Source organism: Camelus bactrianus, chromosome 5, assembly GCF_048773025.1.
Source record: "Camelus bactrianus isolate YW-2024 breed Bactrian camel chromosome 5, ASM4877302v1, whole genome shotgun sequence".
Lineage (NCBI taxonomy): Eukaryota > Metazoa > Chordata > Mammalia > Artiodactyla > Camelidae > Camelus > Camelus bactrianus.
The window spans coordinates 91,011,153-91,038,649 of NC_133543.1; positions in this window are offsets into that span (position 1 = coordinate 91,011,153).

Consider the following 27,497-nt stretch of genomic DNA (forward strand, 5'->3'; position numbering starts at 1 on the left):
CTACATATCCCAGTCTCCCTCGCAGGTGGTTCATGGCATGTGCCTAGCTCTGAGCAGAAGTGATATTTATCTCTTCCAGGTCAAGGCAGTAAAGGGTCATTGTGCCTCCTCCGTATCTCTCTGCCCTAATAACATGTCCTCCAAATCCAACTGTTGCAAATGGAAATGGTTAGAACCACCTGACTTACATCAGACTTCACCTGAATAAAAAATAAAGCTTTGCCACATTACACCGTGGAGATTGTTAGGGTACATTTGTTTCTACAGCAGAGCCTGGCCTGCCTGACTAATACAGATGTGGATTAGAAGGGTTTTGAACAGAGGATTGACATCTGCCTTACAATTTAAAAAGGTAACTCTAGCCGGAATGTTAAGAATAGTCTACAAGTTTGGAAGGAGCAAATGGAAAGAGAGATGGGTGAAGTAAGTGTCTATTGCACTGGTCCAGGTGGAAAATAGTGGTGGTAAGGCAAGGGTTGTGGCAAGATGGTAAGAAGTGATCAAATTCCAGGTATGCTGCTGACAAGAGAGTGAGGTGAGGGAGAGAGAAGAGACACAGAGGGTTTTGATCTGAGCAAGCGGAAGGATGGAGTTGCCATCCACTGGGATAGAGAAGGCAGGGAAAAGAAGAAAGACCAAGAACTCAATTTGAAGTTAGAGATGTCCGTTCACCGTGTAGGTTGAATTCAGAATGTAGATGCCCACACATTCAAATTAAGGGTACAGGGTAGACAGTTGGACGGAAGCATCTGAAATTCAGGAAAGAAGCATGGTGGTATGTATTTGAGAGTCATCAGCACATAGGTTATTTTAGTCACAAGAGTGGATAGGTTCCCTGGGGAATGAGTATTATTGAAGAAAAAAAGAAATCTATATGTATGGTACTTAGTTAAAAAGAACACAGAGTCTAGGTCAATTTATGCTGATAAACTTCATCTGGGAAAAGCAGACAGATGCAATGCTAAAAAAAAAAAACACCTTGGCAAATCCTTTTCTCATCAGTATTCTGAAGCTGGGAAGCAGGATTTGTGGTGACAGTGGACTCGGAGCAATGGGTTTTCACCCGTGAAGTAGGGTTGATCTGAAAAGAAGTTATGCAAAAATGCTTTTATGGGACTGAAGTGACGTGTGGAGAGAATAAAATTGGTGGCTGCACATAAAGAATGTCCACTGCTGATTAGAAGAGAAAGCACGTATTAAAATGATGCCAATCCTCACTGTCAGACATCTTGGCACTTGAATGTTAACTCTGCACCATTGGCCATTTTACTCCTGTGCTGGTCACACAGCAATAGGGCAAGAAAGACCAGCAGGCATCTTCCTAGTGCCCCCTCTGGAGGGGAACAGGTGATGTGCCCACTCTGATTTGGTCCTATTTACACATGAACCTCCCACCTTATTTTTCCTGGTGAAGAATCTGAGTGGTCATTAGATTAAACAACATGAATGTGTGTGTGTGTGTTTGCAACTGTGTATTTTCAGGATAAGCTAAATGCTGTAACAAACAAGTCTATTACCTTAGTAATAGAGCATAATATTTATTTTTTAATCCTATCAATAGCCAATTCAATCTTTGGTAAGTAGCCTTCCATGTAGTGGTTCTGATATGCAATTCCACCATGTTCTAGGGCCTCAGAGTTTTCCACTAAGACCTTCTGCATCCAGGCAAGGAAGGAGGAAAGACAGTGAAAGTGGAAATTTCACAGGAGTTTTTAAGATTTTAGACTTGGAAGTAGCATTTCTTGCTTCCGTCCATATTCCATTGGCCTGAACTCAGTCTATGGTCCTTAAGGGTGGCTGGGAGAGGCCACCCAGCTTTATGCAGGAAGAAGAGGAATGGGTTGGGCAAGTCTCTAACCATTCTCTGGGACTGTGTAAAATGTTGATTTATTTTCTGCAGTCTTACCCAGATCTTGGGTAGATTCATGAATCTGAACGTCCAAATTCAAGCCAAGTTTGTGACAAAACAGACTCAGACAGAGGGCTCCTTGAATTCAAGGTTATTCATGTCCATTTCTACTAGCTAAAAGACTGAAATAATTTCTCTTTAGAATACGATCTTGGAACTGGTCCAGAACTTTTATCAACTAGCTGTTATTAAATAATTAAACAAAGTTATTGAGCCTCTGACCAGACACAGTTCTGAGCATTGAATGTCTAAGGTTAGTACGAAATGGTCCCTGTCTTCGACGAGCTCACAGTTGAATAGGGGAAACAAACATATAGGACAAATTATAGGTCTCAGAGGAAGGTGTGAAAAGTTAACACCAATTGGCATGGCAGAGTTGAAAAAAGAGTTCTGAGAAAACTTATGAAAGGAGATGGTGCTTAAAAGGAAAGTTTGAAAATGAGAGAGAATTCGCTGGGTAGAGAAGGAAAGGAAGAGAATCAGAGAGGAAGGAAACCACACAGTTCATCAGAGCTGAGCTCCGAGGGAGTAGTTGAAGGGGCAGGTTCGTGTGAGACTGTAAGGGGACTTAGACGCTGAACTAAGGAATTTAGACCTTGAACCATAAGCCAAGAGGAGAGATAAAGAGATCAAGAAAGGCAAGGTTAAATTCATATCTTGGAAAAATTGTTTAGGCAAAGAGAGGCGATAGATTGGAACTGAGAGGAGTGGAGACCGAGCAGTTATGATGCTACTGCAGTCACACACATAGGGATGGAGAGAAGATAAATAAACTACTTTGAAACATAAAGTGAATCAATAGGCCTTGATAACTTGCCGGGGTTGGGTGAGGCATCAGGGAAGGAAAAGAAAGCATAAAACCTAACACATTTCCCTTTGTTTCCCCTAATCATTGGCGTAGCGCCTGGAACGTAGCAAGTATGACTTTGCTGTTTCTGCCCAAGGGAGGTGGGTTCAGAAGACTGAGATTTTTTAGTTATGAAACAAATTCCTTTCTCAAGAGCTCTCTAACCCTGGAAATTTGTTTAATACGAGTTTAAACCCTTTCACTTTAACACACTTTGTTCCTGGGGCTGCCAGGAAACGGGCACTCTCTTGAACATCACCGGTAGGAGCGTCTGTGGGTACAAGTCCAGCTGAGGGTGGCTTGGCAACACCTATTAAAATTACAAATGCATATACTCTTGGACCCAGAGATTCCGTTCCTGGGAAAATCTCCTACAGGTAGACTTGTACATGTTCAAAGTGGCTCATGAAAGAATTCATCATTGCACCCTTGTTTTTAACAGTAGATGATTGAAGCAATTCAAGTGTTCCTAAACAGCAAAATAATTAAATACCTTATGGTATACATATAAAAGGGAACTCTATGGGTACAAAAATTAAAAAAGAATGAGCTCACTTTCTAAGCATTGATAAGGATCTTCAAGATGTATAAATTGAAGCAAATAAAATGTGAACGATATGCATAATATGAGACCTTTTGCATAAAAGGGGGATTAGAAAATGTATTTATTTTTCTTTTATATTCATAAAAATTGTGGAATGATGCAAAAGAAACAAGAAAAATCTTTTAATCATACAAATGTATTACCTATTCAAAAAATTTAACTAAAAATACAATCTCATTCTACCATTGTTTAAAATGTAAAACACTTGCCCACCTCCATCCATGTTTCCTGTCCCCAGTGCCAGGTATCACACTGACTTAAATGTGCATTAATATACATGTAATATCAGATCTTTTCTAAGAACAGTCTCTGAGAGGAGGAAATGAAGGTAGAGGGAACAAAGATTACAAGTTTTGAACATTCTGAATGCCTGAAGAAGTGAGATAAGGAGGAGGTACCACACTAGAAAGAGAGGTGCGTGGAAAAAAGTAAGTCATCAAAGAGGGCCCTTACCTGCTTTATAATGCAACATATTTAAAATGCTCCCACAATTTGTTGGGCTATTTATCACAAAGATGCTGTTTCTTTAGGGCTTTTTCACTGGCTGTGACATGTCCATTAGTTAATCAGATGTATAGGCAGTTTTCCACAATTGAAATATTAATAAAACTGAGGTTTGTGGCTTCTTGAAATTTCCCTCTAGGTGTTTCATAAAAATTGGATCACTATTCAAAGTAAAGGTAAATTTGTCTGGACTCTCTGGCAATTTACCAGCCTAGGAGGACTTCATTTGAAGAACATTGATAGATGTATCTATTTGGAGGTTGGTGTTTGGCCAATATCTGTGGACCCAAGAAAATTAACTATTGCTACTCAACCAGCACAATTCCCACAGGACGCCAGGATCCATCAGAGTAATAGATTCTTCCTACTACCCATTTTATGTCACTCACATTCTTAAAGATTCTTCCATGATCCTAGAAAATATTTTTTAAAAATAATTATAGTAAAGATGAATTCCATATCAGGAAATCACACAAAAAATGTTTATTCTCCCTAAAATCTAAGTTGCTCACTTTAAGTTCACTTAGTTAAGTGGCATACAACCAAAAAGGAAGTTGGAAACTGTGAGTAAGTGGAGAGTCTCTTAATTTGTCTCCTGACTACACTCAGGACATCTCTGGAGACTAACGCGGAAGACACTTGCTGAAAATCTTGGATCAAAATCAACATCCTAGTACACCCGGCACCTGGTTTTAATTGCACAACTTAACTTTTCCATCACCACCAGCATTCATTCTAGAGTTAAGAAGGGATATTTTACTACCTGCCCTCCAGGCTTTTTTTTCTTTCCTACTGTCAATTAGACCTCTTATTATAGCCATATTCTTCTACCACAAACTGCTCTGACATTTCTCCTGAGCTTTTGGAAAAGACGCTTGTCACCTCACAGAAGGGGGAACCCTGGTATTATCTGTCCTCAGCACACGCCCTCAGACCATGGAGAAGGAGACACAGTGAATGTCACTTCCACAGATGGCTGTGGAAAAACCCAAACCCACACACCTCGGCTAATGACTGTACTCATGAAATTGTAACAGATTTTGAAACCTCCAGTTTTTCATTTGCTGTTTCTGCCTTAGAAACCTCCCACCACCCATCTGCCCTTACTTTAGCCTTACTGCTACTCAGGAGGGACCGCTGACCTTGGACACATGGAAAGCAATTGTCTTGGTACTATTACTCTTCTTTACTAAGATAAGTTAGACTCTGGTCCTGACAAAAAAAAAAAATAAATAACAATAATGAGAAGAGGAACAGAGCCTCCAGGCTGTTGAATTCTCTCTTCTCTGTGTCCCAGAGACCTGTATCCTTTCAAGCCAACACCTCTAGTTAATATTCCCAAGCAGGTTAAGTGTGATTTTCTCTGTTGCAAACCATTGTGTAGGTTCAGAAATTTCTTTTTAAATCACTCCAGTTTGATTGTATCTCTCATTCCTCCATGCTTTCTCATCAGGGCAGTTTTTTTCACTCTCTCTTGTTAAATGTTTATATCCCAATCAGTCTGGTCCCCTGGATGCTAGTTTTGTCCAAGAGAGAGGCCATACCTTATCCATCTGAAGCCATCAGAGGCCCACACACAGCCAAGGCACTGGGCAAGCAGTAGGTTCCCATAACATATCTGCTCGTAACTTCAGGGTCATGCATCAAGAATCATTCTTCTGATGTCAGCATTTAGAGCCACAAAAGAACATAGAGATAATCAAGCCCCATAAAACCCTTTAATTTTAAGTTAGGTATTTCTAGCTATATTGTAAATATGCATCTCTTGTGCCAGTATTTTTGTGGTTTTAAATGTGATTACATTTTCATTTGTTACATTTATTTATGATGTAGTTGTTAGTACTAGGAATAATTTGACACTTTTTTAAAAATTGAAAATCTCTGTGATGGTAGACAATCCTTATTCTGTTATTTTATTTGGTTGAGAATGGAATGTTAAACTTTCTTCCCTTAAGACTACTATAGCTGCTCCTGTGATTCTTGGCCTTACCAGGGAATCAATCAATAAAACCATAAAGTTGGTTCTACCAAAGTTATTTGCAGGGAGGAAATGACCTGAAGGAAATGATTATCAAAAGCATGAACTGGAGAGTGAGTTTTGCATCTGCAAGGCCATCCATTGATTCAGCAAGCTCTGATTGAGCACCTACCACCCAAAAGAACTGTTCTTGCCTCTATGGAACTTTCTATCTGTCAAGAGAGACTGACATTAATGAAATATTAAACACATTTAGACGTAGAATGACTTCTTTTAATTAACCACTGCGCAACAGTTTGAGGGATTAACTGACACTCTCCATTCTGTCTATGAAATGTCCTGACTGATGCTCACATTAACTGATACTGATCACTCTTGGCCAAGATGCTCTCCTTCTCTGGTCCCATCAATTGTGTCATGTGCTTTCCGAGATGCAGTTGTGTTTGTTCCTAAATTCATTGATGCCAATTGTATGATTTATTGTAGTTAAATAACTTAGATATGTATCATGCAAATCTATGAAATCTGAACGTGAAAACAGTGGTTTCTACGAAAACTATTTGAATGCTTAGAAAGATGCACTAAAGACAAGTTACTAAAAAAAAGTTACTAAGTGTACGTATTAAATTAAAAGGCAACTGTAAAAGACGGAAGAGAAAAACTTAAAATATAAAAGATTCTGCTTTCAGATTTCCCTCTCAAGTGTCTTTTAGTTCTCTTGAAAAGAGAGGGAGAGAGACTGGAAGATGCAGATTTGCAGTTTGTGTGTGACTGTTGCAAGAAAGATGATGAAGGACTTTAGTCAATAAACCCAAACTCAAAGAGAAGACCCGCTTTGACATCAGAAGGTTAGAAAACAGATGCATATTTATGTTTCAATTTAAAGTAGAATATTTAAATATGTTTTATTTTTTCCCCTAATTCACTGATTTAAAAGATATGATTAACCAACCACCAGTCTTGGACGATTCAGCCGAAAGTGTTTCCTCTAAGTATTAAGTGTTTATCATATGTGTCCCTGAGTTTCCACTGGATATGGTTGTTCTTTGGCTGGAGCTGCCAAAGAACAAGACAACATTCAGTGACTGGGGGAAACTCTCCAGCAGATTCATAAGCAACAATTGACAAACTAGTTATGAGAATTACCTAAGATTTTCAAGCACACACTTCAACCTTTCGAAATTTTTCTTAAAATATTTGCCATATGTCTTGTTAGTTATACATCACCTTTTCAGAACTTAATGCAATGCAGGAAAGAGTTTACAGAACTCATAAAAGCTCCTGGATGAGTTACAAGAACAGACCTCTGACTGAATCTTCTAATATTTTCCAGGATCGGGCAGGGAGGACTCCATGCTACTATCTCAAGGATTCCACCCTTGAAATCACTAAGTCTGAGCTCTGATAATGTTAATTTTTCATGATGAAATGAATAAATGAAATACATAATTTGTGACTTCTCATTAATAGTTATTAAGATCTGCCAGAAAGATGCATATTATGCTGGGGAGAAGTAGTCATTATTTAAAGTTGTGGTACTTGCTATAAAGGAAAAACACAGTGTGAAAAGTGCCCCAGCAGGAGAGCTCCAGCTGGTCCATGGAAGGCTTTCTTGAAGAGGCAGCATTAAGTTATCGCTGGAAGGATGATTAAGAGCCAGTTCTGCCTTGCGGGAAGGAGCAGGGGGTTGGAGAAAAGCGGCTCAGGTGAAAGGAATAGCATTTGTCCCAAGGAGGATGAAACTGACTTTTTAACGTAACACTAGTCTGTGTGAGTCCAGATTGACTGGAGCAGAAGGGGACCTCTGGGAGTTGAAGACAATGAGATGGAAGAGAAGGAAGATGGATGTTTATAAAAGACTGACACAGAGGGCAATACGAGAGTGAGGATGCCGTATCGTCTCCTTAGTTCCTATAATATGTAGCCAGATTCTGCCCAGCTCCTTGAGTATCCACGTGGTTATGGGGGAGGTGTGGAAAGTGAGGTCAGATGAACTACTTCCTCTCTTCTGTCATTAAAATTTTTAATTTGGTCCTGTTTCTTGGACTATCAAACTAGGTGAATTATATGCCCAGGACGGCCGCTCTGCAGTCAGATTATTCCTGCAATTACCACCCTGGAATCCAACCCTCCCACATTACACCTACACAGATAAAACCATTCTTTTCAGCTACTTCAGAAGCCATCTCAGTTCTACACAGCTCTTGCCTTCATTAAAACAGTCTGCCTCATCGCTCCCCATTCTCCCGAGCAGCTCCCGACCCCCATCACTTCCTGGCCCTCCTCCCACTCCACCGAAAAAATTACCCAGGCCTCCAGCCAGGAAAAGTTGCTAAACCCTGTCCTCTGCAACTTCACAGCACATTTGCTTTAATACCAAAAGAGGATTCATCTTGGCCAATGAGAAACAAATGAATATGCAGTGATTCGCCACTTGCTGTAAAGCATTGCCAACAATTCCCACTGCTATGTTCTCTTCTGTTTTTATAATCAATTAAAAAGGTTCTGTTCGTTAGGGGCATGTTTCCCCCTCCCGAAAATGGAAAGACCGAGCAAGCAGCCCTCAGTAGAGGCACAAACTCTTCTGAGAAATATCTAACAGACAGAGCTACTTACAGTAACACTTTATTTTAATGGTCCTTTAATGCAGAATTGACAATGGAACTCCCACCGAAGCTCTCACAGCAGCCTCCTTCACCCTAAATAAAAGTGACTGTGTGGCCAGAAATAGGTCACAACCAAGATATCAACCTCAAAGGCTACCCCAGGGGAGGGAGAGGGGGAAGAGAAACCCCCTCCCTGTGCTTCCGGCGTAAATCCTCTCTGCACCCTCTAATCCAAGTCTCCATTTCCTTATTTAGATGAGCTCCCCTTACACAGTTCGGGAATTATTCCTCTGTGGAGACGCCATAGGTAGCAGCTTTCTGAGAATTGCATTGTTCTTCCCAGAAGACAAAGGGAGCCTCATTGGTTTGAATGCTCGCTTGTGGGTGAGCCAAGGAGACGAGGAAGGCAGCTCATGACTAACCAGCATGACACAGCTCACAGAAGTACTCAACATCCACTCATCGCTAGCAGCAGATTGAAGGTAATGTTTTAAGAGGTTTTCAAGCTGCTGGGAAATTGTGGGTTTGAGAAATGTTCTTTAAACCTTTTGAAATTCAAATTCCGTTTCAGCAAAGATGTTGAAATGGCAACCCGAGGAATGGACAAAGGACTGACCGTTCACCCATTCGTCACCGTCTCTCCTTGCTCCCCTGCTCCCCCTCCCCCGCCCATGGCAGGGCCCTTCAGTTGGACAGTTGGGTTGGATTACTAAGGCCCCACCAAGGAGTGGGTGTGGGAGCAAGTCACAGGCAGGGAGTGCTGACATGAGGAGCCAGATTGACTGAGAGTCTGCAGTTGTGAGGCTGAGGGGGTGGTGCCAAGCTGCTGCGTAGCAGGAACCAAGAACAAATGCAGATGAGGTGAGTGCTGTTTTACTGAGCAAGGGAGGCTTAGGAGCAGCAGTAGTATGGTAATCACACAGAACAGAACCTAGGCTCTCTGCCCACCTGCCTCCCCGGGTATAACCATTCATACCTGAGTACGTTGTGAAGTTACAGCTGGCATCCAGATTGTGCTAACACTGGGAAATAAGGTAGCAAGTGTGACCAGGCAGAGCTTTGATAAAGTCACAAGGTGGAAATGTCCAGCAAGCCCAAATAAACAGGAGGCCCAAGATCAAGCTGCTAAAGGGAAAAGGCAGAGTGGTTGGCTTGTGGGGATGAGGTTAGACACGGGTCCCGCAGTCACACAGCGCAGGGCTCAGGTCCTCCCCCGCCATTTGCTATTCTATGGGATCTTCAGTGAATGATTTCTCCATGAAATAGAGCCTGTGGTAACATCTGACTCAGCAGGACGCCTATATTAAATAAGACGATCCACGAAAAGTGCTAAACCCAGTCTCTATCACACAGAAAGCACTTAAAAACTTTGTCCATGAGGGTCAGCCTGACACCACTACCACCACCACCACCACCACCTCCCCCAAACACTCAGGTTTCCATAGGCTCCTATTCTCACGTATTTGGGGTGTTTTGACTGTACCTTTAGCATTCCCACGCTCCTGCCATGATTACAAAGTTTCCTTATTCCCTGTCTTCGTTGGTTTCCTTTTCATTTAATTTATCATCTTCTAAATCCTTCTCGGGCTACCTGCCACTTGATATTAAATGTTGACTGGAGAGAAAGTGGCTGTTCCAGATAAACAGGTATCAGCCCAGGATAAACAGTAAGGCCATCTGAAATGACTGACGGAGAGTCTGGGTTTGAGTCTGGTCAAGGGCACAGCGTTCCAAGATAAGATGAAAACATACCAGATCAGTCCTATCCTGCCTCTGATTAAGCAGTAGGAAGGGGAAGGCCTGGACTTGACGGAGAAACATGATGCCTCTTGTTAGAAGAGGAGAAAGAACTAGGGACACAGTCTCCAACACGCAGTGACATTGGGGTCTTGTTCCAAACCCACATGGCTGTGGAGTCTAAGGGAAATAGCAATGTGTCAGGGCAGCTCTGCTTCCTCCCACATCCAAAGTTACTGAAAGAAGAGTCACACTCTTTAATACCAGCCTGAGAGAAGTGTCAGTTACAAAAACGAAGTATTTAGTGACTGTGTAACTATTTAACACGTATCTCCAAATAACTCAAGTTGTTTCTAAGGAGGCTAAAACATACCAAAGAGAATGTTTTACTCAAATAAAATCAGAGGGTCTTACTATTAACTTTTAACTCACTTCTCTGATTTGGCCTACCTAATCAGAATAAATCAATACGAGAAGGCATCATAGGCCCTACAGAGTCCTCTAATGAAGTTCCAACCAATTTACCATGTTTGGATCCCCCATTCCATGAACAGATCATCTAAATCTCCTTTCATTAGCCATCTTGGGAATGTTCACCCACCATCCCATTGGCACAAACTGCATTTCTGAAGAGCCAATTAAACAGGAAGGCAGAGAGGGAAGGAATGAGACCAAATACCCAGTTCCTAACCAGAGCTTCTATCCAATCAAGGGCTCAAGACACTTTGGTTTTCCTCTGTGGAGGTAAGTTGGGACGGGGTAACAGACCAGACTTTGACTGTGGGGAAATTCTGCACATGTAATTAGGAGGCTGAGAGGTCCACATCACACTCATCCCTCCCAGCTAGGCCTGGATGATCTGACGTGTTCACCTCTCCTTTCCAGCCTCCCAACTCTGTGCTACAGTAGCTGGAAATTCTGTAGTTACTCATCCACCACCCACTCACCTCTTCAGTTCCCTCTGCTCAAAACAATCTTGTCTCTTCTTTTCACCTGAGTAACTCCTGCTGATTTTCCTGAGCTCAGCTTAGACATGGCTTCCTCCAAGATTGTTTCCTGACCTACAAATTAAATGTCATTACAGGTTCATCATATGTGATTCTCTGGCAAAGTATATATCTTCTATCTCAGCATCTACTGTAAGACTAGTAAGACTTTGGGCTGCAAGACATGAAAATCAGCTTGGGGGATATTAGCAATATACAGATGTGTGTGCTCTTACCTAATTCAAGGGTAGGGTTGAAATCAGGCTTTAGGAAAGGACTAGAACCAGAAATTGATAGTTGATAGAATTCCTTCTCCTTCATTTTTGCTGCCCTCTCTATAGCTATTTCCTCCTTGTCAGTTTCTGCAAACCAGCTTTCTCTGCTCTCTAGCCGTATGGAAGACTATGACCTACCATGGCTTTACTCACATGCAACAAATTAAATGTCCCTGAATGGCAATTCTCCAAATTTCTGCCATAATCCTGCTGGTTCTGTTTAAGTTAGGCATCTAGCAGAAGGCTCATTTCAGAGAAGAGAGCAATGGCTATGGGGTAAGCTATTACCCCAAAAAAGCTATAGCACCACGCTATTTGTAGCTGCCTACTTGCTTGCCTTACCCTTATCAGTAAGCTTTGTACAAGGAAGTCAATCTACCACGTCTAACTTGCTCACAATTGTTTCCTCATGAAACTGTACCAGATGCATTAAAAATGCTCAATTTGTGATATAAAAGGAAGGGAGACTTGTACAATTCCCTCCATGTCAATAGCTTCCTTCTTCCTGTCTCCCAAACCCATTTTGACCCAGCACTCATACATGCACAGTAGCCCTACCCTTGCCATCTAATTTGGATGGTGAGCTCCTATATTCTTTGTATATTTTAACCTCAATAAAATCTTCCCTTATCCTCCATGAACACATCCCAGACACCTTATATTTCATATCTCTTCACATGGAAAAACAAGAAGATAGACAAAGTATTTATATCTTACTATACTACAGGCATAGTGTTAGGCGTGTCATATCCTTTCTGTCTAATCTTCTGACACTCAATATTTTCCCAAGCTAAAGCTAGGAAATACCTGAATAACTTGTTCAAGATCACAACTAATAAATAATCCTAGTCAATCTGAGTCCAAAGCTTGGTATCTTTCTACTTTCTAACCTTTTCACTTATGCAATCTAGAGGCTGAAACTCCTCAAATCCAGTAACTACTGCTAAATTTACTTCTGTATTCCAAGAGTCTAGTACATTTTACATTTCACATATTAAGTGCTATTCAATAAATACTTGTTGAGGTATGAATGAATGAATGAATGAATGAGTAGTTGGGCTTTATTGGGGTAAAAGATGCATTCGGCACAATGGAAGTTTTTCTCTAGCCTAAAAACTCTGTGGTCTTTATATGTCAAAATAATTAGTTCAAATGGAAACAGTGATATTAGTTTTTCTACAAAGTTGACATGGCTGGAGGACTAGCTTCTGTCAGATAAAAATCTTTCTGTAAGAAACAACATAAAAGCTGTTTACAGTATAAAACAAAACAGAATTAAACAGCAGCTACTTGAGACTCTGGAAGACAATGAAGGTATTCAAGACTTAAGAGAAGAGACATCAAAGAAAAGAGAATCTCAGGGAAAGGAGTCTAACACAGTCTGCAGCTTCTGAACTTTCAGTGTCTGACGGATCCTAAGATTTTGGAAGCAAAAGGACAACAAATTAACAAAAATGAAGCAATAAAAAGCCTTAAAAGGACAGGCAGAGCACAAGGGGCCTTTAGGGAAGTGGAACTATTTAGTACGATACTACAATGGTGGATACATGTCATTGCATGGTATCAAAACCAGAAGGACGCACACCAGGAATGAACCCTAATGTAAACTGTGGACTTCGGGTGATAATGATGTATCACTGTCAATGATGTGTGATAGCATGGTGCAGCATGGTGATAGTGAGAGAAGTTGAGTGTGGGGGGACATGGAGTGTTTGAGAATTCTCTGTGCTTTTCACTTTATTTTGCTATGAACCTGAAGCTTTCCTAAAAAGTCATTTAGAGTTAAAACAAACAGGTAAAAAAAGCTAAGAAGAGCTTTCAGCTGTCCCATGAAATAGGGAGGAAAAAAACTGGCTTTCAGGACCTGCCAGGGAGAACCAACTCTGGTTTACATTCCAGGTTTTTAGTTGAGATTCCTGAATAGCAAAATCCTAGGAATTAGAAAAAACTGAAAATTGAGAACAGGAAATTCTTCACGAAATCTGAATCTCAGCCGTGAAGTATCTCAGTACCTAATTGGATCAAGATGATCTACACATATGCTGATTTCCTACAAGAAATAAGATAAATCTTCTCTGGATATTTATATTTATATTTATATTTAGATATTTAATGTAAATATATACATATATTTAAGTATTTCTCTCAAAGGAAAGGTATAATTCATCTCAAAGAAAGGGGGAAGAGCAGAAATCAATTAAATGGACAGCAAACATACAACAGGAAAAAACAGAGAAGCATCCTTTCAAAATAGTGATAAAATTGATAAATCACCAGCAATAAAGAGCAAGAAAAAAAGAGAAAGAAAGAAGGCACAAACAATATCAGGATAGTAAAAGGGACCATCATTACAGATCCTATGGAAATTTAGAAGACAGTAAGAGGCTATTAATACCAGTAAATTTGAAATAAAGTGTGAATACCTTTGAAAAATTCTTCTTAATAAAACTGACACACACAAAAAATTTAAAAATCTGGATAACCTATATTGATTAAGGAAATTTATTTGGTAATTTCAAAGTACACCCATAGAGAAAACTACAGGTCTAGATGGCTTCATTAGTAAAATGTCTCATATATCTAAAGAGAAAATGATGCCAATATTAAGTAAACTCTTCTAGAGAATAGGAAAATATTTTTTTAAAAAAGAAATTATACAACTTTTTCTATGTGGGAAGATTACCTTGATGTCGAGACCTGGTAAGGACATTACAAGAGAGGAAAATTATAGGCAAATTTCTCATATGAATTTGGGATGACAGTTTTAAACAAATATTAGCCAATTGTACTCAGTGAAAATACAATCAGGATAATACATCATTACCAACTGAGATTTATTCCAGGATTTTTTTTAAAGGATGAGTTAACATTTGAAAATAAATCAGTGTAATTCACCGTATTAACAATATAAAAAGGAAAAACCTTTCAACAGATGCAGAAATGCATTTGACAAAATTCAATACACATTTATGATAAAAACGAAGCTTTTAGTAAACAAGGAACAGAAATTTTTTTTAATCCAGCAAGGGGAATAACTCCTCAGAAAACAATAGTTACTGGTGAAACATTAAAAGCCCCTCCTGCCATTTCCAAGATCAAGAGTGAAACAGAGATGCCTGTCATCACACTGTTATTCAACAATGCAAGGAAGACCTTAGCCAACGCCATATAATAAGAAATGAAAAAGGTATGAAGATATGAAAGAAAATATTAAATCTCTCATTTTTGTAGTTAATATAAACATATACACAGAAAACCATAAACTATGAACTTAATAAGTTAATACTAAATAGCAAAACTTAAACTTGAATTGCAGACTTGTTGCCTATCAAGTCACTAGACAAAATTAAGTTCATATCTGTGCCAAAACCAAATCATTAGAAAACAAAATTTGAAAATAAAACTTGATAATGCTATCAAAACTAATCACTGGAATAAATCGAATAAAACCTATAAGTCAGAAATCATTACTGAAGTTAAAGAGTATCTAAACTAATGGAGGGATAGACCACGTACTTGGATTAGAGAACTCAATATTGACGTGATAAGAAGTCCGTTTCTCCACACTGATCTATAGATCAATAAACCTCAATCAAAATTCCACCAGGGTATTTACATGACTTCGCCATTTAATTATAAACTTTATATGAAAATTCTAGAATAGCCAAGACAATCTTGAGGTAAAAGGAGAAATGTGGAGGAACCAATCACTAGATAGCTAGATTTATCATTAAGTTAAGTAATTAAAAGCGTATAGTATTGATTTAAGGATATACACATATATAAATGGAACAAAATAGGAAATAAAGTAGGCTACATGATTTATGACAAAGTTGACAGTGCCATGCAATGAAGAAAGGATGGCCTTTTTAATAAATGGTGAAGAGTCAAATGGATATCTATATATTTAAAAAAAATTAATCGTGATCCCTGAAACACATTATACACAAAAATCACCTCCAGGTAGATTATAAACCTACACTGTGGAAAATAGAAGTAAATGCAAAAGTAAAAGCTTCTAGAAGAAAATATTACAACTATCTTCATGAGCTTTAGAAGGGCAAAAGTTTCTTAAACAGTAAAAGAATTTACAGAGAAGAAAAAATTAGTAAATTACACTAAAATTAAGAACTTCCCTGTATCAAAATCATCATTAGTAATGTATAAAAGCATCCACAGAGTGGGAAAATATATTTAGAAGTAATATTCAGAATATATAAAGAACTTCAACAAGTCAATAAGAGAAATATAGATGAGTAATAGAAAAATGATCACCTATGAATAGACACCTCATGTAAAAAAATATACAAATGATGAATAAACATATATTAAAATGTGTTCAACATCATAAGACAGAGAATCTAAGCAGCAAAAAAAAAATATTAAACTGACAAGTGTGGGAAAATTTGTGGAGCACTTGGAACTTTTATAAGCTACTTGTGACAACATAGACTAGTACAATCATCTGATTAAACTCTGCCAGGACCTACTAAATCTGAACCTACACGTCACTGGTGACCAGCAATTCCACACTGATTCAACTGATTTGCACACAACAGTGCACCAAAATGCATGTGCAAGAATATTTTCAATAGCACTATTCATAGTGCTCCAGGACTGGAAAGAATCAAACTGTTTATCAACAGTAGGATGGATAAACAAATTGAGGTGCAATAACTGTAAAATATGTCAATTCATATCCTCTGGGAATCAAACGATCAGATAGAGTCAGGAGTGCAAGATATTTATTTGAGAGTAATGCCTGTGAGATAGATAGAGCAAGAGTAGACAGGGTAAATCTTCAGAAGGCAATGCAGATCTAACCCTTGTGAAAGTAAGGGAAAAGGAAGGAAGATTGGGATGGGAAGTACTTCATACTATGGTGTGGCTTTGAGAATGTCTCAGCCAGTTCCATAGGGACCTCCTAGGCAAATATTGCCCATGGAGGAGCCCCATATTGAGCAGAAATCCTCCAGCCTTCATGCTTGCCCCCTCCTAATATGTCACTGGCTGGATGCTGCCCACGGGTAGCAAGTCCTAGGTTTGAAGGTGACAGTGGATCCCAAAGGCACTGATACTCACACCTCCATGGCTGCTGCATGACAGAACACTGTAAAACCAAAGCAAATAAACAAACTGCTGTGATATACAACGACATGGAAAGCTCTTACAAACGTAATATTGAGCAAAAGAACCCTGGCCCAAAAAAGCACTCACTGCACGATTCCATGCATACAGAGCTCAAAGACAGTCAAAAATAATTTATGGTGGTAGGTGTCAGAATAATCACCCCCTTTGGCCAGAGCAAATGAATGAGTGGCAAGTGGCATTCAGTAGGCTGCTGTAGCCTACACTTAATGGTCCTGGTGGTGGTTACACATGTATTCACTTTGTAAAACTTCATTGAGCTATACACAGTGATTTGTACCCCTTTCTGTATGTATTTATGTCACACTTTGGTAAAAAAAACAACTCACTTTAAAAAAATTGGTATGGCAGATAAAGGTATTAAGAGAAATAGATACCAAATAAATCCAGGGAACAAAAGCCCAAGAGAATAATAACTTTGTAGAATGTAGTGAAATATGAACAGAATAAAATATATTTATTTTGATATAGAAGACTCAAGTAATTTCACCAAGATACTTCTGTAATTATGAAATCTCTATTATTAATGGGAAACAGGTGACATGCTGCTGCTTTATTTATTTTCATAAATAACTTTTTGATGGGTTAATCGCTACTGTATTTTTGTTCTGAAAAATCTTGTGCAGAACAATATTAGCTTAACACAGCACTTCTCAACTTTTTTCAGGCTGACACAAGTGAAAGCTTAGAAAAACTACCGTTGTGGTGCTCCCTTTAATTGAATTTGCATAATGTTTTGCATAATAATTGGTGTCCCCGTATTACTTAAATATCATCTTTATAAAGTGCTTTCCCACACAAGACAGGCTGTTTCCTTTTTCTCTTGGCTAAGCCATATGTACTAATGGTCTCAAAATGACAATGGAATGGGGAGAAAATTGGGAAGATATATAGACCTTAAGACTGCAAGTATAGGAAGTATTTTGAAATTCACAGGCGTTACCAGGACTCATGTAACCTGGGAAATATTTATTCAATCAACAAAGAAATAATAGAACCTACTATGTGCTAGGCACTGTTTTAGGTGCTTTTCGTTTCTGCATATTTCCATCCACTAGATATGAATTAGCACAAATGGAAATTGTGCACAGGAGTGAATAAATACAGAATTAGGCATGCAGCCCAACTGAGTTTTGTTCACAATTCTGGTGTTAGATCCCTGGAATATCAAGCAAGTGACTGAACTTAGTGGCCTGTAGGTCCCTGAGTTGTAAACTGAGAAGGTCAAACCATATGATCTCTAAGATATGTTCTCTCAGTTTTGCATCCTGTATTTATCAGCCTTGTGACCTTGAGCAAATTACCTCATCTTTTTTCTCTAACTTCTTGTTTAACAAAATGGTTGAGGCAGATAGTCTTTTTTTTTTTATTTTAACATTTTTTAATTGAGTTATAGTCATTTTACACTGTTGTGTCAGAAGACCTAAATAAGCAAGTCTCCAAGGAAGACATACAAATGATCAATAGGCACATGAAAAAATGCTCCGTATCACTTATTATCAGAGAAATCCAAATCAAAACTACAATGAGTCAGAATGGCCATCATTCAAAAGTCCACAAATGACAAATGCTGGAGAGGGTGTGGAGAAAGGGGAACCCGCCTACACTGTTGTAGGGAATGCAGTTTGGTGTAGCCACTGTGGAAAACAGTATTGAGGCAGATAGTCTTGGTAGTCTTCCTGTTCTTCACTAGAAATACAGTTTTGTTCACTTATCTCCCCCTTCTCAGAGGGAGTCAAGAGAAAGCGACCCCATCCTACCTCTAGCTATGGGACCTAATTAGTTTAAACCATGGTGATAATACCATTCCTCTCTCCAGGGTTTGCTTTAGATATGGGCACATGACAGAATGCCAGCCAGTGAGACTGAGGGGTATCTATTGGGAGGTACATAGCAAACAACTGTCTTTTCTCCTCTGGGCTTTGTCATCTGAATGTGTTCTCTGGAACTGTGGCAGCCATCCTGTACCCCTGAGGGAAAGCCAGCCTGAGGTGAGGGCAGAGCTGACACAGTGCAGAAGATGGAGAGGTGATGGCTACCAACTCCCTGGTGCTTGATATCATCCCTGAGCCAAAGATTGTATTATATCCTGAGCCTGCCCTACCTCTGGACTCTTTCTTATGGGAGATAATACATTTACTTATTGTCAAAGTGAGTTTGATCATATTTTTTCTTACTCACTGCCAAAAACATTCTGATACAATGGGCATAATAATATTTACTACACAGAAGAGTTGTAAGGTTGAAAGATAATTTTCCTGATGCCAAGACCTTGTAAGTAACTTGATATACTTATTATATATAATAGTATGTAATATATACCATATATGCAATATATGATATGTACTATATATAAAATATATGCTCTGTAGAATATATACTATATAATATATACACTATATAGATGGTATATATACTATATATAATTTAACTTTTAAACTTACAGCATTTTTACATACATAGTACAGAGAATATACAGTTCATTAAATATGAACATATATATGCACATACATATATAAGCTAAAATGTGGTAAATTTATAGATTAAAAACATGAAAACAATGATCAAAAAGCCAGACTTTTATTTTTTTAACCGTTAACTAACTGAAAAGAGTTGATCTACAATGTTATATGAGTCTCAGGTGTACAACATAGTGACTCAATATTTTTACAGATTATATTCCATTTAATGTGAAAACAATGGCCATACTACCCAGTGCTGTACAATACATCCTTATTGCAAGACATCCTTTTACAATTAGCCATTTTCAAAATTTTACTTAGGAAGCTATGTTTGTTTGAAACTGCTTTTTCTCCCCACAATAACCATCTACTGGCTACTAAGAAAAACTGTTTACTCAAAGTATTTCATGATCTGTTCTGTTCTGGAAATTGAGAAAAGAGGGAAGAAATTCAAGAAATAGTCACTTTACTGAAAATTCATATGCAGTAATAAGAAATGATTGTAGGAAACAGTTAAGTAATAAAGAAAGGCCAACATCTCTGAAAAAGTATTTCAAGCAATATACACTCTATAAATTCAGGAAAAGTGGAGATTGCTGCCGATTGTTATGGATTAGTTATACCAATTCACAGGGAACAGATCACCAGAAGGACAATAACTCTCAAATGCAGCTTCAGATCCCTTAGGCCTAGGATATATTGACCTCCTTCCTGTCAGCTCTGTTGAATGTACAAGCAGTAATGAGTTTATGTCAAGGGCGACCCTCTAAGTGGAAGAGCAGTGAGAATACATGGCCAAGGTGATTTATATCTGGGTACAAAATTTTCAAAGCCATAAAAGATACAACAGGTCAGTCTGAGATGGAGGACTCTCCCCACCCGCAATAGTCATCATCTGCTTTTTTGTGGAGCAATGGGCCAAACCAGGCAAACATTTAAAAATAAGAATAAGTGGTTCTCCTGCCAACCATCAGATAAGTGAATTACAGAGCTACAATAAACCTACAGAGCAGTCCAAACAGAGAGATGTGACTTCTTTCCAAAATGTTTATCTGCTGGTTTTATATGAAGCCCAGGGTTTTGGGGCAGTGACTAAGGGTTAGTTTGCGAAAATGATCAGATCAGTTCTTTGTAATAGGAAGTGTTTCACTGGCACAAAGATTACACAAGAGACAAGTCAAGTCCTCAGAGACATACTTGTCATCACTGAAGTGTTCTTTTCTCTTTAGGAGAAAAGCATGACATTTCTTCCTTATCTTTGCCTCTCTGTGGTAATGTGGAACTTAATTTGTTTATGCCTTTGAAATTAATAGCACTACAGTAAATACTGAAAACACATAAGGGAATATCTGGTCTACTAGATTTTTTCACTTCAGTCCAAAAGTTGTAAAGGACAAAACAGTCCATATACCAATAGGCACCAAGTTATTTTCAAGTCACACCCTTTAACAGTCAAAAAAAGGTATATTTTAATGAATATGGAATACACACAGTTTATATAATCATAGAGATAAGAAATAACTTAGTTGTAGAAATACAAATATATATATTTAGTTTCGTTGAAATCAAAGCCCTCCAATCTACAACTCTTCATTATCATACATTCAACAGATGATTGTTTAGTGTTATTTCAAGAGACACTGTTTCTCAATGTGGTGCATGAACCTTAGGGAAGTAAGATAATTTTAGGGGATAAATTGATAAATACTTTTTTTAAGTTATATGTTTATGCTAGAGTGTGTGAATATATATCTATAGAAAGACATCTGTAAACACATACACATAAACCTAGCACGCCAAATGCATGATATAAACTTTCAACAAATCTATTTGAGTTTAAAAAGTGAGTTACTTAAAGAAAAAATGTTAAATAAATGTGGTAGGCAGAATTGTCAGAGGACGTTCAGGATTCCCACCCCCTGGAGAATATGTCCTCCGGAATCTCCTCCCCTTGAGTCTGGGAGGAAACTGAGTGTGATGGGATAGTCACTCCCATGACTGCATTATGTTCTAGGATGCCTACAGTGTCATAGGAGATTAGGGGGACTGTCCTGTTGGCCTTGAAGAAGTAAACTGCCACGCTGTGGAAAGGCCCATGTAGCAGGGAATGGCAGCAGCCTCTAGAAGCTAAGAACTGGTGTCAGTTGACAGCCAGCAAGAAAGCAGGGACCTCAGTTCTACAATCACAAAAAAATGAATTCTTCCAATGACCTGAAGGAGCTTGGAAAAGTCCATCAACCTCCAGGTGAGCCACTGATGCCTGTGACACCCTGGTTCCAGCCTTACGAGACCCTGAGCTTTATGAGTGGCCAGGCTGAGCCCACTGAGTTTGTGGTCATGTGTCACTCAACAGTAGCGAATACAGTAGATAATAGAACAAGAGGTATGGAGCCACGGCAAAAATCATGAAGGTGGTGACAGAGATGAGTGAGGTTTAAAAACACTGCTCACAGAACTGCTTTTAGATGCAGACAAGAAAAGCCCTGCCTTGGCCTTGCTTATTAGAGGGCATCAAGTATCACAGACTCACATAAAATGAGCACCCAAGTGGGCTCATCTCCCACTGGGGTCCACCCAGTGCCGGCTCAGTGCAGTCTGTGAGTCTAAACATCCACTCTCACGGCTAAGATCATTTAAGCCCCTAAGGAAATGCTTCTACCTGTTTCTTACCCAACAGCTTTGAAATAAAACCTGAGGGTGTGAGGCTGTATGTGTTGTGCAGCAGAGAAAGGCAATGCAGAGGATGGAGAGGGGTGAACCTCAGGTAAGAGACAAAGCAAATAGCTTGTGAAATCTTCCTCTCAGCATGAACACAAGAGCTGCTTACATAACAAAGCATAGTTTTCCAGTTGTGTGAGCATCTCTTTTACTTCCCTTCAGGTTCCAGTGTGTGGATCTGGGGAGTACAACAGACAGCCCCCCGACCTACTGTAGTTTGACCCATCAACTTTATGATGGTGTGAAAATGATACACATTCAGTAGAAACCATACTTTGAATTTTGCTCTTTTCCAGGACTAGTGGCTTGCATGTGGTACAATATTCTCCCACGATGCTGGGCAGCTCCCAGTCAGCCACATGACCACAACAGGTAGAGAACCAACATACCTACAACCATTCTGCCATTCTGTACCCATATAACCATCCTGTTTTTCACATTCAGTACAGTATCAATTACATGAGATATCCAACACTTTATTATAAAATAGGCTTTGTATTAAGATGATTTTGCCCAACTGTAGGCTAACATAATTGATCTGAGCATGTTTAAGATAGGCTAGGCTAAGCTATGATGTTTGGTAGGTTATGTGTATTAAATGCATTTTCAGCTTGTGATATTTTCAACTTACAATGGGTTTATTAAGACATACATATCCTAAGTTAAGGAAGATCTGTAGTAGATTTGCAGGGTAAGTGCAATAGTTGTGGAGTGGCTGCAGAAAACTGTGCTATATTAAGCAGTTAATTTCACTCAATGTGCACACACACACGAATTCTTTACACTGTAACTAACTGGACATTGGATGTTAAGATTGTAAATACTTGTAATTTTACAAACTATTAAGGAGGTTCAATTTAAGATTGATATCAAAATGTTAAATAACACAATAGGGATGCAATCAACAAAATTCAGAGGGAGGTTTCTATAGGGCAAACAAGATGGTTCCTTAAACAACAGCATGAAAAGGAGAAAGTTACATACAGCAAGAAAGAAACAGAGAAACAGAAGAAAAGGAAGATCTAAAGATTAAAAGAGACTTAAAATACATTTGAACAAGCCACTATGGAGGACAGTATGGAGATTCCTCAAAAAACTAAAAATATACTTACCATATGATCCAGTAATCCCACTTCTGGGCATATATCCAGAGGAAAATATAATTCAAAAAGACACATGCACCCATGTTCACAGCAGCACTATTTACAATAGCCAAGACATGGAAACAACCCAAAAGTCCATGGACAGATGACTGGATAAAGAAAATGTGGTATATTTATCCAGTGGAATACTACTCAGCCATAAGAAAGATTAAAGTAATGTCATTTGCAGCAACATGGATGGACCTGGATATTGTCATTCTTAACGAAGTAATCTAGAAAGAGAAAGAAAAAATGCCATATGATATCACTCATATGTGGACTCTGAAAAAAAGGACACAAATGAACTTATCCGTGAAACAGAAACAGACTCACAGACATAGAGAACAAACTTATGGTTTCCAGGGGGTAAAGTGGGTGGGAAGGGATAAATTGAGAATTCGACATTTGCATCTCTTGAGGATTAATGGAAATATTAGCTATCTTGATTGTGGTGGTGATTTCATTGGTGTATACATCTATCAAAACTCATCAAATTGTTCATCTAAAAAGTGTGTAGTTTACTATACAGGAATCATACCATAAAAAAAGGTATTTTAAAAGAGACTTTTGAACAAATTGCAATGTGTAAACTTTATTTGGATTTTGATTCAAACTATTAGAAAAATATGTTAACATTTGAGACAATTGGAATAGTGAACATTTACGAGTTATTTGTTGATATTAAGAAATGTTGTCATATTTTAAGCAAAATAGGGAAAGTGTGGTTATGTTAAAAGCCTCTTATCTTTTAGAGATGTTAGTCACATATTTACAGATCAGTTTATATGACAGGTGGGATTTACTTCAAAATATCAGGGATAAGAGGGTAGAAGGGTGAGATGAAATAAGATTGACTGTGAGCTGATCAATTATTGAAGCTAGATAATAGATATGTGGTAGTTCCATGTATTATTTAGTCTACTTTTTGTATGTTTGAAATTCTCCATACTAAAAAGATTTTTTAATCTACATATTTTAATAAAATTTTTATAATTCAGTTAACTTTAATTTTATTTAGAATTTTAGTATTTATAATTTAGGTTTCCTTTTTAATTGCAGTAGAGAATTGTGACTAATTTGGAGGTGAATTAACTGCTTTGAAAAATGAAAGTATTAATTTTAATTGCTAAAAGTGTTACATTTACTTGCATTTACACTGTTGATGAAAATACTTTCAAGTTGTGAAGCTTTAAGTACGTATGCATGTTCTTTTTTTTTAATCCTGGAGATTCTTGAGAATGAGTACAAATAGAGAACACGATAGAGATAGAAAATACAACAGGGGAGCTGAGACGAGAGGCAAACACTGAAAAACAGAAATATATGTTTTCCAAAGAGGTGGTTTGCTTAAATTTTTGAAAACTGGAAACGAGAGCGAGTAGACTTGTGTTAAACATAAAACATGTAAAATTCATGAAGAAGATATTATATATCTGATGTAATTACTTATCAAAATCATGAAAATGAGCAAAACCATTACTGTCACCCACCCCTCAATTTGAACAGTTCAAATAAAATCTGCATTTTCACATTTTTCACTGGAGGGAGACTGAATTACCACAAAAGATGTTGAAAATGTCTGAGGACCTCGGTTTGCCTCTTGCCTTGGCCCTGCTTTGGGAAGTGATGGGGAGGGAGGGCTGCCAGTGGACATGCAATGCCATCTGCCCGTAAGTGGTATGTAGTCCCTCTTAGAAGACAATTACAAATAATAATAACAAGTTCACGAGGTTATTATATTTTATATTACAGGAATTCAGGGAAGAAAGAGAAGTATAAAGCTCTAATAATTTTAAAAACTAGAGAAGGCTCGTGGGAGGAGCTAAGACTTGTCTGAGCTTTGATGAAAAAGAATTTCATTAGATGGCATTCAGAAGGAAGGCCATACCAGGTACAAGAATCCACAGAAGTATAGATGGAAGAAATGAGGAGCCCAAATAATCTAGAGGACTCTGATCGATGGAGAGAAGCCTCAATCAAGTTTACACCATGAGTGCACATTTAAGCTGGATTAGTCTGACCCTGCTAAGTTCCTTATTCAAAAATCAAAATACTACAGCCACAACATGGCCGGCAGAGGAGAAGAAATGGAAGCCTATAAACTATGCAGTGTACAGCAGGAGTGCAAATTCAGAATACTTAGTGCAGTTTTATTTGGGGGCCATACCGCTAAGGTGACTCAGGTAGACCCTAGGGCCAGGGTTCTGTGTGCATGTGTGCGGGCCTTTAGTGATCATTAACTTTTGAGGAAAAGAAAAAAGTTACATGGCCCAGCAAGTAAAAATGATGAAGGTATTTCTTGTAGCTATTTCTGTGTGTCGTAAAAACAGTGGGATTTTTCAGAATGGGCCGATATTCTTTATCCCAGTCCTCCCTAAAGGGAATTAAAGAAGTGAGACTCGTAGGAATTTATTGGTCTGACGGGATGAAACACAGCCCCAAAAGGAGCACACGCATTCCCAGGGACTCATTTGAGTCTCTATCTAAAGGCAAAGCCTGCTGTTATTTTTTGGAAACCAGCTTTCTGGTAGATTGCTGAGGAGTTAAGGGATTATAAGAATAAGTCATTGATCTCCCATTTGTAAAGCCAACGAAGAATTTCACATTACTGAAACCAGACATTGCCCTGAAACCGACAGGTTTTAACCAGAGAGGAGGAGGGAGGGTGTTTTTGTTTGCTCTGTGATCATTTGAAAGCTGCATGACATTCTCGAGAAAAAAAGGGAAAGAAAACATTCAATCTTATGAGAGCACTTTTCCAGGGTCTCCTTGAAAAACGCAAATTAGAAATTACCTTGGACAGAGGGTACAAAATGGAATGACCCAAAGCTCTTTGAAGGGTGGCCTATCTTTTAAAAGCAAGCAGCATGATTTACTGTGTACTTAGGAAAAAACATTGTTTTCAGTCAGAATGATTCCAGGTGAAAGATGAGGTACTTATAAATGAGATAGTTCCATTGCTGTATTGATGAAACCAAGCTAAACAAATACTTTACAGTCCTCTTGACAAAAGAGTTTGATTAGAGGAATTGCAGGTAGAGGTCACCTGCACTAATGAAGAGGAGTGTCCTCTATAGTGTAAAGCAACTGAGTTTTAAAACAAATATATCAAACTTTGGCATCTCAGTGAGTACTGCCTCCCTCTCGAAGGAGTTACCTTGGGAAGCCGGAAGCTTCAATTAAGCTGAAGCAGTTTCTTAAAAGAGTTTCCAGTTCTTCTGTTCAAACCTTCAGGGAACAGCAGTCTATTGTTTTGATTATCTTCAAAAGGAAGAAAACTTCAACACATGAAAATAGATTTTTATTTCTGAGAAAGAATCAAAAGTCCATTGAAAGCAAGTCTGGAGACTAAGAAGCTGATTAAGCTGAGTAATACTGTTTTTTATTTAAAAATAAGTTGTAAGTTGAATATAAAAGGGTGACTTCCAAGTGCCTTTGAAGCTGGATCTGGAGTCAGTTTTTAAGAAAACTTACAAAAATGACTTGTTGAAGTTAGTGTTAGGATTCCCAACAATTTCGAAGAGGAAAAAAGATCAATTTTAGCATATTACAGACGTATTTCATGCTTAAACTAATATTCATACTATCACTCTGAAATGGAAATATATATCAAAATATAAAATATGCATAACCCTTTGGCCTAGGAATACCACTTCAAAGACATTATCCTGGACAACTGGAGAAGTAAACAAAAAGATCTCTGTAAAAGTATTCATTTCTGAATTGATGAAAAATGGAAAACACACTAACTGTCACCAGTCAGGGATTAGTTAAATAAAATACACCATAGCCACAAAGCATGAAGTCGTTTAAAGGATGATATAGAGCTGGGAGGCCACACAGATTTCATGTTATGCGTCAGCTGCAATCAAACACTGTGTTGAGGAGGATTCTGAGACAGAGTTGAATCTCACAGACAGAAGGCTGTTATCGATTAGTGATGCCTGCAGCAATAGCAGAAGAAAGGAAGTAACAGTACAAGGCCCAGGCTTTTGCCATCCCTAATGTAGGTATCAGTCAGGGTTAAATCAGGTAGTTCAGCAGAAGAAATTTACTAGGGAGAACTAGCTATGGAATTGTTGGCAAAACTGAAAAAGTAAACAGAGGAAGTAAGACAAATGAATCACGTACAACCACAGGAGTGCACTGCCACCTATAGCTCTAAGGGACAATAAAGGACGTGCGTGCAGGCAGTCACCCCAAGAGCTGTGTGACCAAGGCCATCAGATGTAAACCAGAGTCATCGAAGAGATGGAGGCCCTGCCAGAGGCCAGAGCCAGCTTCTTAGCGAGCTGTCTGGGCTGTCGCACAGGACACTGCCCCAGGACACACTTGGCTTAATGCACTGCTGTCATCTTAAAACATTTCATAATTTTTTAACAAGAAGCCCACATTTCCATTTTGCACTGGCACCCAGAAATTATGTAGCCTGTCCTGCCACAGATTCCATCTCAGCAGAGAGAGACAAAGATAAATATCCAGGCTGTTCCATCTTCCCACCCTGCCTTCTCCCACTGCCTCCCACTGTCCTAACCTAAATGGCAGCTCTTAGGAAGAGGAAGTGTAGTTTACAGGGCAGTG